This window comes from Natator depressus, chromosome 1, assembly GCF_965152275.1.
Source record: "Natator depressus isolate rNatDep1 chromosome 1, rNatDep2.hap1, whole genome shotgun sequence".
Classification (NCBI taxonomy): Eukaryota; Metazoa; Chordata; order Testudines; family Cheloniidae; genus Natator; species Natator depressus.
In genome coordinates, this window is record NC_134234.1 from 138,359,982 (window position 1) to 138,380,881 (window position 20,900).

The following is a 20,900-nucleotide window of genomic DNA, read 5'->3' on the forward strand; positions in this document are numbered from 1 at the left end:
TTCTAGAGCTTTCTGGTTGATAAAGTACTGGTTAACACAGGTTTTACTGTATAAAGGGACCAATCCAGCTGAGCTGCACTCAGAGAGGCCCTGAGAAGGCAAGTGGGAAAAATAGCTCTACATCACCCAAGGCTGCTTAGGGTCAGTTCAGTCCAAGGGGCCATTACACTGGCTAGGAACAGCCAGAGAGGACCAGTGATCCAGCTACCCCCTACTCAGGCACACTTTATGTCAGGCAGGGCCAGAATAGGGTGGGATAGAGAGCTGGCTATGCCAATTTTACACCACCCAGATACAACCCCATGATGTACTAACTTTGCAGTCCCTTTACATCACCAGATCACAGCAAAGAGGGCCAAAATGAGGCCAAGGGTCTGGTCTAACCTTTCTTTTCAGGATGTTTTTAAGATACATCCCAGTATTTAGCCTCCAGTTGCTTTTCAAAAATATAATAGGATTAAGAGGCTTCATTTGGAATAAGTGAGCCACCTAAGGCGGTGTCTGGTAATTACTTGAGTTTCATAATCCAGAGAGCATTTCTCTAAAAATGCTTTAGACAGGAAGAGATCGGTCAAAACAAATATGGGTGAAAGGGAGAGAAATAAAGGAAACAGTTCAAGATGCTTCATTGTCATTTCAAGGCATTTCATGTGTCATTTCAAGGCATGATCATTTAGAAATACCTAGTGACAATCTAAAGAATATTGATTAATTAAAAGGACATTTGAAAGAATAATGCACTTCAGCACAGCTGTTCTTCATTATTATCTTGTCAATGCTTTGACAGGTCTGCTCACTTTTCATCCATCATGAGGCTTGTGAGACCTTCATGGTAACACTGGGCTCTCTCAGTCAGGCCTCCCCTTCTTTTTAATTATTTTCAGAAATACTATACAGTGACTAGCAGGCTGCAAAATCATTGATGCATTTCTACCCTATTTTAGAATTAGACAATTAAAGAGTCATTACCCTTGGGGAAATTCAATGCCTTAGTAACATGTCGAGAACTCAGATTCTTTTCTATAAATATTTTTAAAGCACTTTGTTTTGGATAACTTGATATCCTGGGAAGATATTCCCCATTACCACTCCATTACCATCTCATCCCTTCTCCAGGAGCATACAACTGTTCAGTTCAATAAGTTGTCCCTACACATGGACCGTCGCATATCCCTGTAACTAGAAGTCCACAGTAAAACAGAAGGGGTAACTAGAAGATATAACATTTACACCTCTGTCTCTCAAAACATGGGCAGTTCACACTCTGTTGGTCCTCTGCAGTCTGAGCCATGGAAAAGGCACTGCCTGGGATTAGTAGTGTGGTTCATGCATTTTGGTGTATATATGTTCCTTGTTCCAAGTCTCGCGCACACATTATTTTTGCCCCAGCAGGAACACAATGAGGGCTCAGTGGGTGGAGTCATGGCCTTTCTTCATATGAGCCAACATTAATGCTCATTTACTTTTGCTACATATATTCAAAGCCTTTACTTCTCCACCTTCTTCCTCCAAGTGTTGATTCAATCTAAAAGCCAGATGCTGAAAACACTCAAGATAGTGCAACAGTGGGCTACAAGCTGACCTGATCATGAAGATCATGAAATCACCAGACATCTCCAAAAGTGGCTCAAAAATCTTCCCCAATGCTATGTTATGGTTATGAGAAGAAAGGAGAGGTCAAGTGCTGGGAGCTTAGGAGGATTCAAAAAACCCTGTCATGTCTCCTTGAAATCACTCCTCACGGTACTGATACCTATATATTTTTCAGCATCATTTATGTGCTTCCATATCTATGCTAAAAACATTTAGAGTCTGAACTTGGTGTTTCATTATAATAAAATACACACCGAAACACCGAAATCATGTATAGCACAGCCTTGCACTTTGCATGGCTCTATAATATGGTATGGTAGTACAGTCCTCCTCACACCTCATCAGAACAAGCCCTGAAGGAAGGAAGGAGGCAGCCTGCTGGAAACTCCCTACAAGTCCCGGATCCAGCATCAGGCTCCATCTGGATCCTGGGCTCTGGCGGGGAGGGGGTGAGAGTGTCTGGGCTGGGTGGGTGCCCAGCAGCTGGGCTCTGCGGGGGTAGGAGGTGCAGGTGTCTGGACTAGGGGGGACCCACTGCTGGGCCCTGGGCCGTAGGGAGTGCATGCAAATATCTGGGCTGGGGGATCCCTGTGGCTGGGTTTTGGGGGGGAGGGGTGTGAGTGTCTGGCCCCCCTGCTGGGCTCTGGAGGGGAGGGGGCAGAGAAACAGTGACTGGGTTGTCATAGGGGTTTCCTTAACTCTCTGCTGCCTGGGAAAAAATTTTGTGTCTGTATTGTTAAAGACAGTTGCTGACAGGTATTCTGAAATAAATTACAAAACAATTGAAACTGGTGTGATTATATAGTGTTATTTTGACAAACAAAATATGCAGAATTTTAAAATATTGTGCACTGAATTTTTAATTTTTTTATGCAGAATTCCCCCAGGAGTACCATTGGGATGACAGCCTTCCAACACTCTCTTTGGCAAATTCCTCCAAAGACGACACACTGCTGTGCTTTTTGAAGACCCGCTCTACCATACTACCCTCTCCCAAAGCTATAGTGTGGTGTGAAATTTTAAGCAAAAAAAAACAAAAACAAAAAAACCCCAAAAAACACAAACACCTAGTGCAGACACAGCCAAAGCATCCATCTCTTCTTTCTTCATATTAACTTTGCCTTTTGTACACAGAAGCTATGTTAAAAAAAAAATTCCAGCTGTCCTCCCAAGTGTCAGAGAGAGCACAAAGTTAGAAATAATTGTTCCTCTTGGGCATATAGCACATTAAGTGGTATTTGTTTTTTGATACTCTTTTATATTCATATTTTGCAACAACCTATTTTACTTTAAAAAAATACTGTATGAGCCACCACAAAACAGCATTGTGTACAAAACATGCCCCTCCTAGCCCAGATCAGTTTAAGCATGTTCTGTACAGCATTGAAGACACATATCTGCTTTAGTTTTCCTGCCAGTTAAAAAGGTAACACAAGATCTCCTATAGAATCGAAGTGTTTCTATTTTTAACCTTGCTTGTTACTTGATGTTTTATAGGTAATACATAAACCCTGACATAGAGCTGCATGTGGTCCAGCACCTAGGGTAACCTCTCCACCCTAGCATTCCTTGAACTGTATTTTTCTAGCATCTTGTATGCTTACATCACCACCACCACCTCCACACACACCTATGCAAAGGTGACAAACGTATTCTCTGAGTTCCAGTACACTGTAAGAGCATAGAAATAATAATGTCTAACAACCATATGCAATGACAGAGAAACCACAGGTTATGAAACAAACATGAAGCAATTTATTATGGTGAGTCATCAGATCAATTTTCAGTCACATTTGAAGTCTCTCCTCCCCTCCCCGCCACACACACAAAGCAGACCAAACTGACTGCTTTTTAGCTTTTAAATAAAATTTCACACTCAATTTTTAATGGACCCACAATGCCTTTCATCAGGAGCCAGCTTACAGTCTAATCAAAGGCTCCAGCCATAGCTTGAATTAAGAAACAATTCAAGACCTCTCTATTGTCATGTAAGGTAGCAGATTGATTAAAGTGGGATGCGGTGGTCAAAATATGCTTTCAGAGGAAAATGAAAAAGTGATCCACACATCGCTTTTTTCCATCCCTCAAGGTTTAGGGTCACACTGAGGGCTGGCCATGTCGTCTCCTAAGCGATGTCTCCTGCACTCATTGCAACCATATAAAAGTGTAACTGAGTTCAAAAAAGAAGTAGATAAGTTATGGAGGATAGGTCCATCGATGGCTATTAGCCAAAATGGTCAGGGATGCAACTGTATGGTCTGACTGTCTCTACCCTTCTAACTGCCAGAAGCTGAGAATGGATGGTAGAGGATGGACCTACCAATAATTGCCCTATTCTGCTCATTTCCTCTGAAGCATCTGGAACTGACCACTGTCAGAAGACAGGATACTGGGCTAAATGGACCATTGGTCTGACCCAGTATGGCCGTTCTTATGTGATGCCCAAATGTTTGTGTGCGCGTCTACTTCTGTTCCAAGGGAAAATGGTGATGAGTGGTGATGGAAATAGATTTTTCAGCACTATGTCACTGTAGATTTTTTTTAAATGTTAATACAACAATTACTTTTGAGAACTGACTTGATTAATCTAATTTAATAAGGATACAGTACTTTAAAAACACAGGAAAAAACTTGTTTCTTTTCTCCCCTTGTACTGCTGTCCATACAACAGATATGTAGATTACACACAGTATCACAGAACCATATATCAATTTCAAAATATTTGCACTAAGAAATGAATGCCAACAACATCTTCCTAGTACTGCAGTTATGGCAATCATGTTAGTAACATATTTTCCAGTGATTCCTAGACCACTAAATAGATTCAGAGATTTTTAAAAAGGTAGATAAGCGTTATCACTGCCCAGCACTGAGCTATCTAAAATATTATATTTCTAAGCCAATATTAAACCTATTTGAAACATCAAGAGATTCTTTGCATTAGTTTTAATTAGAAAAGATATTTTGCTATTTCACAATTCCCTTTTCTTCCTGCACAATGTAATCCAGTACTTAAAGTCTGTCCCATACTGTGCTGGATTGCTAAATCCAAATAAGACCCATTTGTGTAATATATAAATGATCCTCTACAAATGGGGGAAAGCCTGCTAAAATACAGCATAAACAGGGATCCATGTCAAAGCAGCACACCTTCTTAGATAATGATGTTTCACCTAATTCGGGGGGGGGGGGGGAAATGAGCAATGTAAACATAAAGCCAATCAAACATAAGATATCAAAAGGACTTTTTCATGTTAAATATATAGGTGTGTGTGTTACAAACAACTCTTTTGATCACGTCCACAGTGATTTTGTAAGTGATTAGAAGCATACTTGTAACTGGTAAAGGAGGGTAACACTGTTCAGTTTGTTTCCATACATCAGCTGATCTGCAATCACAACTGCATTTACATGTCCATATCTCTTCTGCTACCCATCCATGTTTGGTTCACTGCATTCTAGCAAATTTTGGGCAGTTATCCCACAGTGCCTCAACAGGGCACACATTCACATAGAATTCACAGCACTTGACACACATGTGGCAAAGCACACGGGGATGTCTTATTGTACAGAGAACTATGAGGTAGGAGGGCCAACCCAACTGCTTATACAAATCTGTGGGTTCTTTCCAAGCTCTAATAAAATAGTGCTCTGAACAGATTACAGGAAAACCACCATATGTCAACCCAGACTGCCAAAGATCACTGCCACTGGTTACCAACTGAATATAAGCCATGTGGTACGTGAACGCAAAATCAATCATATTTAGATTTTGTAACTGGTTACAAATTCAGATAAATTTGTTGTGTGGATAGGCAATGAGATTGCTAAAACACTTCAAAATCTAATTTACTTTTCACTATTTATATTTTGCACTTCTGTCAGACAATGATAATTACTCACTTTTACTTCTGTTCATATTATTTCACTTTATTGGTCATACAGTAACACAAAGCAGCAGTTTTTGGCTCACAAACATGGGGGGGAATGTTTTAAATAAAACAAGAAAATTAAAAATATGTCATGGAAACATTCTTATCATTTAATACTTGTCTTACATTTCCATTGGTCTTACTTAGATTTTGCAAAAAATTGTATTTTATAAAACCTAAATGTCAGGACAAATTTGACCTCTTTTTGTTCCTTTAGAGGCAACTTTCTGGTCAGTTTATAATAGGTGAGGCTGGTAACGCTGCTATTAAGGTTGCCTGACATCACTTCTTATACAAACCCAGAATTCAGTTGCTTAACTTTGCCAAACTTTGTTTGGGCTGAAGACCTACATGCAGATGTCTGCTTCAGACTGAATTATTTTGGAAAACTTCAGTCAAAACTGTGTCTAGGAACAAAGGTAAGGAAAAGTATGTTTTGTCCATGTTAAAAAAAAAAATCTGGTGAACTTTTCTCTGAACAGCTCTAGTTCTCCCAGACATGATACCAGCAATCTGAAATTTGGCAGGGGGGGTGGGCCTTTATGTCAGGAATATGCCTTTTGCCATACCCATAAAATCTTCCCAAATATGGTCAAGTTACAAGCTTTTGGAAAAAATCAGTTCTCACATGCTCACAAATAGACACTTCTTAGAGTATAGCAGTTAAAGTCTCTGAAGAGTCCATCCTTATTAAGCAATCTCAAGCCTCTCACACCTCCTACATGTAACTACATGATGCATACACCATTCCCACAGAGCAACTGTATATGCTTTCTCCAGCCCCAAGCAATGGCCTTACCCAGACTCTCTCTGTCCTGCTCTCGCTCCCAGCCAGGCACTGGAAGAGAGAGCAGGACGCCTGGCTCTCCTGTACTCTGAATGCCCCCACTGCTGGTGCTCAGGCAGTGTGTAAAAGGAAGCCATCTGATTTTAATACAGAGGGAAAAGTCAGACTGGGGGAGAGAGAAGAGTAGATTTGGAGAAGGAATCTGACAAAACTGGGACTGGAGGTGAGGGAAGAGCAAATTGGGGCTACTGGACTTGGAGACTGGGAGCCAGTGATGGGGATAGTTGGTACTTGGAGTCAGCTGGCTGGGATGGCACAGTATACAGAGATCCAACAAAGAGTACAAGGAGCAAGGAGACTTGGACTGGCTGGACAAAGACTGGGACTATGAACCAGTGAATGGGGAAGAAGGGGACAAGGGAAGGGAGACAAATCTGACAAGGAGCTGGTTGCAGGGGCAGAACTGGGACTGGCTGGGCAAGAAGCACTGGGACAAGGGGCTGGGGAAGGGATTTGGCAGAAGGGGTGTGAGAGGAGGGAAGAGACAGACTGTGATTGGAATCTAGCAAGGGAGATAAGGCAGGAATCAGGCAGGGGTCCTGTGGGAAACATAGCATGTGACTATGTAACCCACACACCTTCTGGGTGTGGTGTTCTGTCCCATCTAGTGACACCGAGACCACTTAGAGAGAGCGATTAATGAGTCTGCTCTACAGCCTTTGCTAACAGCCAGATGGCTTTTAGCTCATGCAGTAGAGGTTCATGCACTAAGTTCCAAAGGTCCCAGGTTTGATCCTGCCCGCTGATGACCGGGGTCTGTCAGTGTTACACCCACACAAGTAAAAACTGCATCAGTCATCAGATCCTACGTGTCTCAAACTGGACACCTAAAATTAGTGAATATTTTCTACCTTAACTGCATTGTACCTCAGTTCCCCTCTGTAAATTGGGAGATAAACCACAGAGCAGTTATGAAAATAAATGAATTACTGTTTGTGAGGGACTCAGATACAATAGTGATGAGCACCACAGAAAAGTCTATGAGGCAATTAATAATTCTATATTCAGAGAGCAGGGTTTGAATAGTGTGCAGTACAAAAGGAATGAGGCCACACACTGAACAATGACAGGATAACAAAATATTGAATAGCTGTTCATTAACTATCCATTCTGTGCACTGACTGAGGCAGGGCTCCTGTGGAAAAAATAGAGAGTCACCGTGTAATTAAAGACTGTATCATAACGCATAGGCAACCTTAATTCTGCCATTTCCTAACTTCTGAGTACTTGACTTTGCAGTTCTTTTAACGTTGTGTGTGTGTGCGTGTGTGAGAAATAACTACAGTATATAATTTAAGAAAAGCAGTATTACCTACATGATTCCAGCAATAAATATATTTATTTTAAACAATGTTTGCTGAGACTAAAATGTTAAAAGCCCCAAATTTATCCTGAGACCCAAATGTAAATCTCTTATGTATTTTTTTTAACTGCAGTTTAATCACCATTCTAGGTTAGATCTTCTCAGACACCAGGGGTGAAATCCTGACCCCAGTGAAGTCAGTGGGAGTTTTGTCATTGACTTCAGTGGATCCATGGTTTCACCCCAGAATTGATGTGTGATGTATCTTTACCATAAATTTAACACCTATTGATCTTCTCTCTCAGAAGCCAAGTTGGTGCAATGCACCATGACTGGAAGGGTTCAGCAATTTAATCAACATGGCTCCAGAGTTAAGAGACTCCATCTTGAAGTGAAATGGTGTAGAAATTAGCCACAAATAAATGTTGCACTGATTTCTGAACTGTGTGCTTTGAGCAGAATTAGTATGTTGTTTTGTGTAGAATACATACAACTGGTGAAATCACATGATTCCAAGCAAAGGTCTATGCAATAGCTGTTGGCAAACTTCTTGTTAAAATGCACAAGGTCATTCCTTAATTAAGTTCATGTGGCATTTTGTTTTCTGAATGGAGGTATCATAATGAAGTTAAAGGATTCTTGTCCAAAAAGGACCTCCCCACCTACAAATTGAGTATTTATTGTATTAATTTAACAAGAGTAAAAATTCCAGCCCATTCTTGACTTAGATTGCTCTAGACAAGCATCTATATCTTGTGTAAAGCACAAAATCTAAGTTTTTAAAATCTATTTCTGCTAAACCAACCAGTTGTTCAAGTCAGGGCTGGATTAAAGCACAGACACTCCGGGCCTATGCCTAGGGTCCCAAACTCAGCTTTCATTGAAAAAATAAAAAGGAAGATTCTAGCCCTCATGGTTAGGGTGACCAGATGTCCCAATTTTATAGGGACAGTCCCGATATTTGGGGCTTTTTCTTATATAGGCTCCTATTACCCCCCACCCTCTGTTCCGATTTTTCACACTTGCTGTCTGGTCACCCTACTCATGGTTGAAAAGAAAAGTTTGGTTAAATGGGGTGGGGTGGGGTGTCACATTTTCAATGCAGCCATGTCTGCCTGAGCCTGCAGTCAGCCTGAAACAATAGCTCCAAGAGGGGTGGTTTAGCCCATCCATCTCAGTGGGGTATTAATGTCAAGACTCACTGTTCTGGAGAGCCTGCCAACACCCTCCCAACAGAGGATTTGAGTGTGGCAGGAAAACAGTGCAGTAAGCCTGCCCCACTCACACAGATAGACCACTTTTGCCAGGTTGTGTATTGACGGGCCCTCCCTGCTGCTGCCCCTGTGACTTTTGGGACAGTTGGGGGTATGGTCAGAGGTGCCACAGGGGCCTTAGTGTCATGGTGTATTTAGTGTCCCAGATTGCCTAAAATATAGCCAAAATACAATGACAGGTTTCAGAGTAACAGCCGTGTTAGTCTGTATTCGCAAAAAGAAAAGGAGTACTTGTGGCACCTTAGAGACTAACCAATTTATTTGAGCATGAGCTTTCGTGAGCTACAGCTAAAGCTCATGCTCAAATAAATTGGTTAGTCTCTAAGGTGCCACAAGTACTCCTTTTCTTTTTCCAAAATACAATGAGAGTCTGAAGAGATCCTTCAAAATGCACCATGAAACCCAGTTACTAACAGCTCCAAAGCAACGGAAATAGTATTCGTTAGTTCTCTCTCTTTTCTCTAAAATGTTCTGCTCTAAATTTTTAGGCTTTGACTGAAACATCCTCAATTGTTTTTTTCAGGTCAGTACTTTTCAGCTGTCTCTTTGCATTTTTGGTTCAGTTTTAAAGAATGGAAGCTTTATTACAACCATAACAAAGCCAGCTCCACTCTGGCATTCAGATATTTAAAACAGAGTCCCCTCTGAAAAGACAGAGAGAAGGAGTACAAGTATATATTATGAGATAGTCAGCACTACCACATAGTGAAATTCATTCATTCACATATGCTGCATCCAAAATAGAGAGGAAAAAGAATATGTTAAATCCATGGTTGTTTTCTCCCTTTTAAAAAGCTTAGTTTCAGCAGGAAAAACACTGAGTTTGAGAACCGTGTACCCATTTCAGAAAATATTTTTCCTGTCAGCACAAGGACCGTTCATTGATTTCTGCACTCAACTGATGCTTCGCTTGAAAGTAAGCTTGTATCAGGTACTTAAACCAGATTACTTATCAGAGCTCATTAAACCTATTGCAACGGTCAGTTTAAAATGCAAACTTTTTATAGTAAAATTACAAAACCTGCACAAATACTGTAATTTTGACTGCAGATTTTATGCCTTGATACAATACTTTCATGTGTTATAACAGACTGCACATGACTTTTTGCCTTAACATTCAAAGGTCATTCCACCATTTCTGTGGTAAATGTAAGATCAAGTTTTCATTTTCTTAGCATAATGCTTGACTCAAATCTGTACTGTGTTTAAGGTGACTATGACCCAGACTGAATAAACTAACTGTAAGTACTCACCAAAGTTTCAGTTACTCTGTGGAGCAGTTTCTCTAGAGCAGAAGAGGAGGAGGAAATGAGAAGAGGAAGACTGAGCAACATTGAGTAATCATGAGTCACAAGAAACAGTCAATAATATTTTGATTATTTTTATTTCTAACCAGACTTTAAACCCTTTCTGAACAGCAACATCTATAAAAATAGCACACCACTAACAAAGCTCACTCCCTGCCATCAACTCCACAACACTGTCAATACCACAATCACTACCGCCACTTTCTGGTCTTGCAGCATGTTTTCAGTGTTATCAACTTTAGCCTCTGGCAGACCAAGGAAGGCAGTTATAGAGCCAAGGAACCCTCACATTCCACAAGCATCTCCCTCTCTTTTAAACAAGGGGTGGGGCCAACCTGGGTAACCTTAGTTAATCATAATTGCCTTGAATCACGGCAAGAGAAGAGAGGCAGTGTCTGAGGAAGACAAGAGTATGCCATTTAGCACCCTATATGTTAAATCACATCGGTTAAATTTCCTCTGGTAAATACCTGGAAGATTGACTGAACATCCTGAGAATCTTTCCTTTCATGGGAGGAATTAAAAACAGGATGAGGTTAATTAGTTTAGAAATTCCCAAGGTCATAAGAAATAAGCTTGGGAGAGACTGTAGTCTCTACCCATAGAGGTGATAGAAAAGGGTCGTGCCAGCGTAGAACCTGGTTTCAGGCATGCTGACGCACAGTTACAATTCCTATAAATCAAAATGATCAAACAGATCTCTTTGGACTTTCTGGGAAAGCAAACAGGTTAGCCTTCACTGCATAGACAAACTCACTCTTCAGCTTTTATTACCAAAAAAAAAAAAATTAGGTAGAACCTTATACAGGTAGAGAAATCAGTGGGATTACTCAAGGAGTAAGGCTATCATAATCTTGCCTTAAATATCTAAGGACACTAAATAAAATGCAATAAAAATTAGAATGAAAACACATAAGCTATCTAAAAAGTTGTTTACTATTGAACTTGGTGTAAAAGTTTTTAAAAGGCCATGATGACTTTATATTTTAAAAACCACCAATACTTTAGTAATAAAAGAAGTGAGGGGAAAGGGATGTTCATTGTTACTGATGTAATCTTCTCTCATGCACAGGAGCACAAAGCCTCTACAAATTCACAGTTCTGATCAGTACAGCCACAAGCCTGTAACTAACTCTATACCGGTGCCCACACGGAGCCCCCAGGTCTCTCAGGTCCACCCACACAAAGTCAGTTGCAGGATCCAGGCCTAAGTTTTCACCATTTCCTTAAAGTAAAATGGAGAGCAAAGTATATTTTCCAGTGATTGTCAAAATAGCCAAGAGTGGAAGACCTCTCTCTTGAAGGAACTATATTAATTAGCTGAAAATCATAGTGGTTCTAGAGGGCTTGCTGAGGCAAGTCATGCGTACAAATCATCGATGCATATGACCATTTTGATAAGGTACTTGGGAATCTTAAATTGTTATCTTTGCCTTTGCTGTATAAAGTGGTTAGGCCACAGCAACAAACAAAAAAAACAATGAAAAGGCATTTCTTACAATGAATTTTATCCCACATGAAGAGAAACTGTCCCAAATATAGATACATAATAAGCTTAGATATCAGATTGAGGACTTTTAGGAGCATGTTTTATATATAACTTCCAGATCACTCTTCTATACCTTCCTGTTTTATTTCCTCTCCCCTCTCTTCATTAAACAATTAAGTTATGGTATGGTACTGCAGCCCAAACAGGCCAACCAGGTGTAAAGCACTGTATTTGTTTCTGTGTTTTTCTTACCTTCCTTTGCCACTTCACACCCCAAAAATATTTTAAGCATCTTTTTATTGATTTTCTTTGTTTATAAATTGAAATATGTTTATTCATGTTTGATTTACATTTTGGGAGAAAAGAAGCAAAAAATGTTTCTGTTTCTCCTAACTAAAGGGTGAAGTAGGGGAAGAGAGTCAGAATATCCAGGACCATCTTAGATCATAAGCTTTTAGGGCAGGGAATGTGTGTTTTCTCATGTTTGTATAGGGTAAGATACAATGAGGCCCCGATCCTCACTGGGATCTCAAAATGCTTCCATAATATTAAATAATTCCCCATCTTGAAGAAAAAACCCAAAGCAGTCTGCAAGCAATTTGATTAAGTGAGGGAGGGCTCCATCTTCCTCAATCCTATGTCCCATTACCAATCCCATGCAAGCTTTATCGAAGGAATTCAGTGAAAAGCTAGATGCCAGTTGTCTCCCAGTCCTTTAAAGCTCTAATATGTGGCTCTCAAAGGCAACTCTATTGAAGAGACAATATGTGTCTGATTATGGATTGAAAACGCACTCCTCGAGTTGCCGTCAGTGACTTTTAAACTAAGTGTCTACTGTGAACAGAACCACAGTCTCTTCGGTCTGCTGCCCTTGCCCTAAGGGTAGGAAACTTCACACCTGGTTTTCATTAGATCACATGTTGGCGACTTGTCAGATGCCCTGCCACTAGAGTTCTCAGTTTTAAAGAGCTCATGGCCATAATAGGCATACTGGGGTCCACATATGCACCCCAACACCCAGATGCCCCTTGGTAAGTAGATGTGACTGTCAAGTGGGAAACGTTGGACACCACAGGGCTAGACAGTACATACAGCTATTAATGATGATAGGCAAACCGCAAAAGGGTAATACATCAGATCTGAGTAAGCATCAACAAGTTACAACTGAACCATTTGGAAGAGATCCTTCCACACAAGCCATTTGACCCTCCTTACCAACTCCCGCTCCAGCAAAAGACCCTGCAACCATCCCTACACACACTCCTCCAACAGGCCGTTGTTCCCTCTACTCATAGTAAGTTGTCTTCTGGGAAGGAAGCGAAACTCAGCAGGACATCATCTCCTCCTCTCCTCCCCGCAAACATCTGTTCTCTCCATTGACAACAATATTGCCCACTAGCTCACCCAGTGTCTTCAGGCAGTGTTTTCTAATCTTCTGGAATGACTGACTGATCAAATTTATCTTAAATTTAAAAAAAAACAGTACATCTGGCTACTTAAGCTAAAATAATCACTAAACAGAGAGAAAGAGAAGGAACCACAGACCAAATGTTTAAAATTAATCCACACCAGACAGTTTCTTAGATAAAGGTAAACCTCATGTTCCAGCAAGTAAGCTATCACAGTGAGCAGAAAGGAATTCCTCCTCCTTTTTATACAGCATTGCGGAATTGCTGAGGTGTCTTATGGGATAGAAGATTTGCCTTCTTCTGAGGTACCTGGTAAGGATCCCCTGCTGAACACGGGATACTTGTCTTGATGGTAATTCTGTACAGCAAATCCTATATTCTGTGAGTTTTGCCATTGCTTGAATTACTGTCTTTCATCACTTTATACTGAAATCTCTAAAAGGGGAAGTCATCTGTCTATTTTCTCTACTTTCCATTTCAGTGGACTAAATACAAAAATAATTAAACTAGAGCATATTTGACTGACACTACAGCAATGTCTCACTCTTCCGTCCCTACTTCACTCCCATCAATTTTGCATATTTTTAGCAGCCATCTTCTCACTGGAAGAGTTCTAACAGTGCATGCTGTTGACCATTTCAACCTCTTCCTCAGGTTCTGCCTGCTTCAACGGCTGCCTGCAGTTGTACCTATCCAGAACTGATCTACTTGCTACTAATTAGATTCTTCCTCCTGACCCACACTGCCCTATCTCTGATCCTTCCTGACTCAAAAACTCTCATTCAGTCCTAGTGACAGCACCCTAGGTTTCCGATCGGATCACAAACTCAGCTGCCTCCCAAGTCCTCAAATCAACCTTTCATTTCCACCATGCTATCGACGGTACCTTGGCTACTTCTCTGCCAAACCTCCCCCAATTTAAGGTCCATTTGTACTCTCAGATGTTCATGTGTGGCTCCCATGATAATCAATAAGGGCTCACTATCAAAAGGGAAGAATTTGGCTGGTAAATGTTTGAACACATACAAGCTTGATTTTAGGGAGCTCTACATTGGATCACAATATATAATTTTTTTTAAAAAAATCTACTTTTTAATTTAACAGCATTTTTACTTCCTACAATTTCGGGGTGGGGGGACATTAGATGTTGGTTGCTGAAAAATAGTTTTACTTGAATGGAGAATAAACTGCTCACATGCTCTAATCTGGAAAGGCCCTGTTCACAAAAGGGATCTATCTTAGCACAGCTCTAAGTAAATGACAAAAGAGGAGCCTGAGTCCTTGATTCATTTGGCAGCCAAATTATTCCAATCACTCTACAAAGGCATTTAAAACCCTACATCTATTGCAATTTTTAATGCCTATAATTTTTCTCCTTTCACTCAGACAAGGAAAAAGGGTCTCATAAGAGGAGGCTATAATTAGCAGCAGAAGAGAGAAGGCTGTGGAGAAAAGATGGCTCTGCGGTGACTGTAAAGGGATGCTATTTAAAGGAACTGAAATGTTCTACACAAGCCCCAGGAGAAGCTGCAAACAGGGTGTATATAGTTAAATAAAATAGGGGGCTCAGCACTTGCTCATTTCAGTATGTGTTTTTAGTTAATAAAACTCAAGCCAGCCTGCACCCTGTTCATGCTGCAGTATAAAGATGATTTACATGAGGACAGATCCAGCCCCACAAATAGAAACATATACATTGATTTATACAAGTTGTTCTGGAGAAAAGAATAAAATATTAATCTAGTAACTAACAATAAACAAGCAATCCTGATGGCAGGGAAATATTCAGGAGGGCCATAAAGGACCGCATGGCTCAGCTTGATCAGAGTAAACCTTATAATGGAGCAAATATCAGCAAGATAAACACAGAACTCAGACCAGTTTGAAAAGAAACGAGAAACAACAACCTTATTTCAAAATAAACAACACAGACATACCTCTAGCATATGGTTTGGTAACAGTTTATTATTATATAGCTATAGCCATCCTCATTTAGATTTAGCTGTTGCTGAAAATAAAAGAAAAGCATATATGTTCCTGTAATATTTACAATATAAAGTTAAAAAAACAAAAGGAAAGAGGTCTGAGGCCATTTAGAACCTCAGTGATGGTAGTCTAAGACTGCTCCTGAGACATGATCACTGGAAAGATTACAAAGGCTGCAGAGGTAACACTACCTTTGGAAATAAGGAGGAAAAGGAGGGGGACTGTACCCTTACAGCAGTGATACTCAGACTGAGGCTTGTGAGCCACAAGCAGCTCTTTAATGCATCTCTCATGGCTATTTGCAGCACATGATATTAAAACACTGTGATTTAATTATTAACCAATCTAAGTTATTAACAAATGAGGATGCTTTTAATATGTTATTATCCAACTGTAGTTGATTAAATAATAATACTTAGTCATTCATTTTGCTGTGAGAATTATATTTTATTTTTACACACACACGAACCTCAGTTATGAACACCTTGGGAATGGAGGTTGTTCATAACTCTGAACAAAACGTTACGGTTGTTCTTTCAAAAGTGTACAACTGAACATTGACTTAATACAGTTTTGAAACTTTACTATGCAGAAGAAAATGCTGCTTTTAACCATCTTAATTTAAATGAAACAAGCATAGAAACAGTTTCCTTACCCTGTCAAATCTTTTTTTTAAAACCTTCCCTTTTTTTTTTTCCAGTAGTTTACATTTAACACAGTACTGTACTTGCCTTCTTCTGCTGCTGTTGCTGCCACCTGCTTGCATACTTCCAGTTTCAAATGAGGTGTGTGGCTGACCAGTCAGTTCGTAACTCTGGTGTTCGTAACTCTGAGGTTCTACTGTATTAAAACTAAATATTTCCCCTGTCATGCTGTTTAAATCTGAATAATATAGTATATATATAGTACTATACCAAATGAAACAATGAATTCATACTTTTATGGTTCTTTTGGGTAATGTTGATCGTTAATTTGGCTCCCAAACCACTGAGGTCTCAATATCACTGCCTTAGAAGCTAACAGTGTAGTGGCCAGCCACTGAGTTTTATATAGAGGAAACTATTTATCTTCTCATTAGCCACAATATGAGGTACAGAGAAGAGTACAACAATAAGATGGGTGAAAACCTGTGATTTTATTGGGTCCATCCAAATGCTTCAACAAGTCATATAGCCTCACAATACTATCCAACCCTATCCCTTCCCTTATTGGTTATAAAAATGTGGGTGTTGGGTTTTTTTGGGGAGGAGGGATGGGGGATGACAACAACATTATGCTTTGAGTTGGAAGCCAGGTATGCAACCCACTGAAAAAAGCCAGAAAACTTATACGTGATTATGATCAGAATGAAACATGTTTTTGCGTATATTCACAGTCTCATCTGCTCACTTTATTGACTAAAATAACTGTTTACTACATTACACTCTTGTTAATCTCCTGTACCCCTTTACTTCATCTGTCCTCTCCTACTTGCTCCCTGTTCCCTTCCTCAGTCCCCTACCCTCCTACCCCTAGTCCCAAGTCTTGGTCTGCTCCTTACCCTTACACAGAGGAGTCTACTGTAATTCCAGATACACACAGAGTATACTCAGTTTTTCCTTTATGATGTACAAAACTGCACCCAGCAGAGAGGAGCAATGAGCGAAGTGCACCCTTGTGCACAACCTCTGCTACTGCTAGCACAGCTACGGTTTCTGCAATGCAACAAAATGTTTTGCTGATATGTTAAACTTTGCCATTTGGTGCTCTAGCTACATTTCCTGTGATAGCCCGTACAACTGAGCTATCTTAAAGTAGGTTCATTTTTATACAGCTTTCCCTATTGTTTAATATGGCCTCACATTCTTTGTAGAGATTTCATATCAAAAAAAGAAACATAAGAAACTAATCAGTTCCCTTCCATCTTATCTCACCTGTTGAGGGTTGAATTTAAAAACAGAGTTAGAGCTAGTACTCTATGGCAGGAGTTCTCAACCTTTTCCTTTCTGAGCCCCCTCTCCCCTCCCATGCTATAAAAACTCTATGGTTCACCTGTGCCACAACAACTGTTTTGCTGCATATCCAGTGGATTACAAGCTGCATTAAATTGATAGTTATACAGCTAAATATGCACACACACATGTATAATATTAACAAAAAGATAATATAGGTACAAAAATAAAAAAAATGGATAGCATTTTTGTTTTACTTGCTCAGTATGAAACTTGTTGCTGGTGCTGACCCACAGGTTGGGTCGCCTGCTGAGGTGAGTCAGGGGTTGGAGGTAGCACTCCCTCCCTGTCCCCGCCACCCGGGGCTGAAGCCTGGTTTACTTTGACGCCCCCTCCGGAAATCTGCTCTCATCCCCCTAGGAAACCACGGACCCCCAATTGAGAACCACTGCTCTATAGCACACAATTATGTCCAGGATCTGGACACCATTTCACAAGTATTTTGGATATCTGTCATGGTCAGAGTACCTCTACCCTTGTACTTGGAAATGTAATCTCCTGGATATCGATTCTTATCTTGTTTCCACACACAGAATACAAATCTTAAACCTCTATCCCATCTTCAAAAGGTGTAGAATTTAGATCAGACAGAAGGAAGGTAGGCAAGGAACTATTTCCAAGTCCAGTTAAGCCTAACTTAGATCTTTAAAAGGCACACACAGTATGCTCCCTATAACTGCAGGTTCTTTGGAGAGAGGGAAGGAAAAGAAAAGAAGAATCCACTTTCCAAGGATGCTAGATGTGTTCAAATTATTATTTTTAGATGAAATTTCTGAAAGAGATGAAGGGAGAATTTATTGTCACTGACAGTTTTGCTCCTTGCATCCATAATGCCCGTAAACCCTCCCCCCTCCACAATATGTTACTGTATCATCCTACATGATATTTTTGTAGTAAATCTCATTGTTTATTTTTATACTAGTGAATACCAGACAAACATATATGTTTAAACAACAAATTGTAGAGGTTAGTGATTTCTACTAATTGAATTTATGTGTTTTTTGGAAATTAAGTTCAAGTGAATTTACCAAAAATGTGTGCTTTTCCCTTTGTGTTAATTATTTGGAGATCATCAATACCCTGTGATTTAAAGACCTTTATTGTAACTGTATTGACAGTTATATTTTGAATTACATATGGCACAACATTCCATGGGACCCCACTGCTGACTGTTCTAGGGTTGCCAACTATCTAATCGCACAAACCCAAACACCCTTGTCCCACTCATGCCCCGAGGCCACAACCCTGCCCCCACCCCTTCTCCAAGGCCACGCTCCCGCTCACTCCATTCTTCCCTCCCTCGATCACTCACTCTCTCCAACCCTCAGTCACTTTCACCAGGTTGGGGCAGGGAGTTGGGGTGTGGGAGGGGGTGCAGGCTCTGGGCTGGGAGGTGGGGCCGAGGGGTTTGGAGTGTGGGAGGGGGCTCCAGGCTGAGTGTGGGGGCTGGGAGGGTGTGGGCTCTGGGAGGGAGTTTGGGTGCATGATGGGGATAGAGGTGCGGGCTCCCTCTAGTCAGCGCTTACCTGGGGTGGCTCCTGGAAGCAACCAGCATGTCCGGCTCCTAGGCTCAGGGGCAGTCAGGCGGCTCTGCATGGTGCCCCTGCCTGCAGGTACCACCCCTGCAGCTCCCATTGGCCATGGATCCCGGCCAATGGGAGCTGTGGAGTCGGCACTCATACAGGGACAGTGCGCAGAGAGCCCTTGGCCGCCCCTGAGCCTAGGAGCCGGACATACTGGTAGCTTCCGAGAACCGCACGGAGCCAGGGCAGGCAGGGAGCCTGCCTTAGCCCCGCTGTGCCGCCGGACTTTTAGCAGCCTAAAATCTCCCAGATTTGTTTCAGTAGCCTCCGGGAGATTCGGCAATCCTAGACTGTTTATTCATAATGCCCAAAGTATGATTAAATCACGTTTTGATGTTGTAACTTATACACATCCAAGACACCAATTTCAGAGTTGAACCTCCTACTCTATCCCTAATTCCGTTTATGTATGCTGTAAGGATCTCAAAACTGTGAAGGTTTTTCTAGGTATTATGTATTGAATGTTCCTGCAGCTATTACTTATGTACAATTGAGATCAGCATTAAACAGCACAGCACTCTGAGAATACAGGCTTCTAACAGCTTCTTCACTCTAGATACTTTGGCTACACCCCCTTCATATCACCAGTAATCACACGTTCTGCCAAAACATCAGTTACTAGTTTTATAAATTACAGTTATTGTGAAAAAGCCACTCCTAAAATTCTTCAAATAAAATAAATAAATAAAAGCAAAAGATGTTAAAAGTATTTAAAAGATAGACCTAGACTTATACCGCCTGCTGCCAGGCCCATGGAAGTCTTTCCATTGTTTTCAAATAGGATAAGATCAGACCCATGACACACAAGAAGCAGAAAGATGGATGGCTTTATTATGCAGTGCCATTGTTATAGTGTCAGTAGGGTTGGGGGAGGGGTGTGTCTGATGGTGAACGATCTATATAGTGAATGGATAATCTACAGTGAACTATTATTGCTATACACGTGTCACAAAACAAGAGTATGTTTGTCCGCACTGAGCACCAAAACAGTGGTTTCAGTACGGCATCGCAAAGCTTGAAGCTTTCAATTTCCATCTCAATTTCCAACTCTTCAAATACGGGAACCATGATAGCCTGCATCGTTCACTGGCTGGAGCGATCATTCATGTTTAAAGGAGGACAGGCTCCAAAGGGAGACTCTGAAGCCTTCACTAGACGCATTACATAAAACTTCCCTAACATAACTAGTCTAAATATCTTATTGATTTTTACACAGTGCTCAACACAGTAGAGCAGAAATTCCGCAAAGAGAACGACATCATATTGGGAGAAGGATAAAAGGTTACTCACAAACAAACTATTTCAAACCCTAATAAAAAATTAATCACAAAAACAGTTCAGCATCCAAGATAACAGTTTGTGTGTCTAGTTTCAGTTTGATAGGAAAGTAAAACACTGAAAAAAATTAAAGGCTCTCTAATATAAACAACTGAACCATAATTACAGGAGGGCTAGTGCACCCCGCTCTAAAAGAATGAGCAACGGTTTAAGATTTTTAAATATCTGAATGCGCAGTACTGTGGTAGTAAGCAGAAAAGATTCCAGAAGCAGTGAAAGGAATGTCTACATTTTGAAAAAAAACAAGGAGTCCAGTGGCACCTTGTTGCTTTTGTGGATACAGACTAACATGGCTATTGAGTCAGGGAATGTATTTTTCCCCCTCCAACGACTTTGAAAAGAAAAATCAGGCCAGTTTAAGTTAAAAAGTGGTTCAGATATCTTAACTCTCATTAGCCATTTTAAAAAATGACATAAATGTATTGTTCAAAATGTAGATTAAATTTCCTATTTTTAAAAAAAGTCTTATTTTGTGTTTATTTACAATCCATTCCTTCCCCTGAATTTCTGCAAAATCTCTTGTTAATTTTCAGAGGAATGCATGCATGCATTCTCACGTAACTTAAATAACCTGATGGACTACAATAGCTCCACGGAGTCACTAGAATCTACTGGTTAGTGATCTGCAAAACAAAAAGTTGTCTCTTGATTTGACTGACAAATAGCGGACAAAAACAATAGTGGACAAAAACAAAAACAACAAAAAAAACCCAAAACAGCAAGAACTATGAAGTAAAGAAAAGCCATTTGGAAAAGCTCATAAGAAATAAAATCATAATCTGATTTATATCTATCTAAAAATAATAATTACACACAGCGCAATCATAATAAGCCTGTCAACTCAGATT

The 20,900-nt window shown here is 40.4% G+C and overlaps 1 protein-coding gene across 4 annotated transcripts in view; it reads right to left on the reverse strand.

Moving 5' to 3' along the window:
- Positions 1-20,900, reverse strand: part of SH3KBP1 (SH3 domain containing kinase binding protein 1) — a 363,156-nt gene that overhangs the window by 265,424 nt on the left and 76,832 nt on the right. The window lies entirely within an intron of this gene.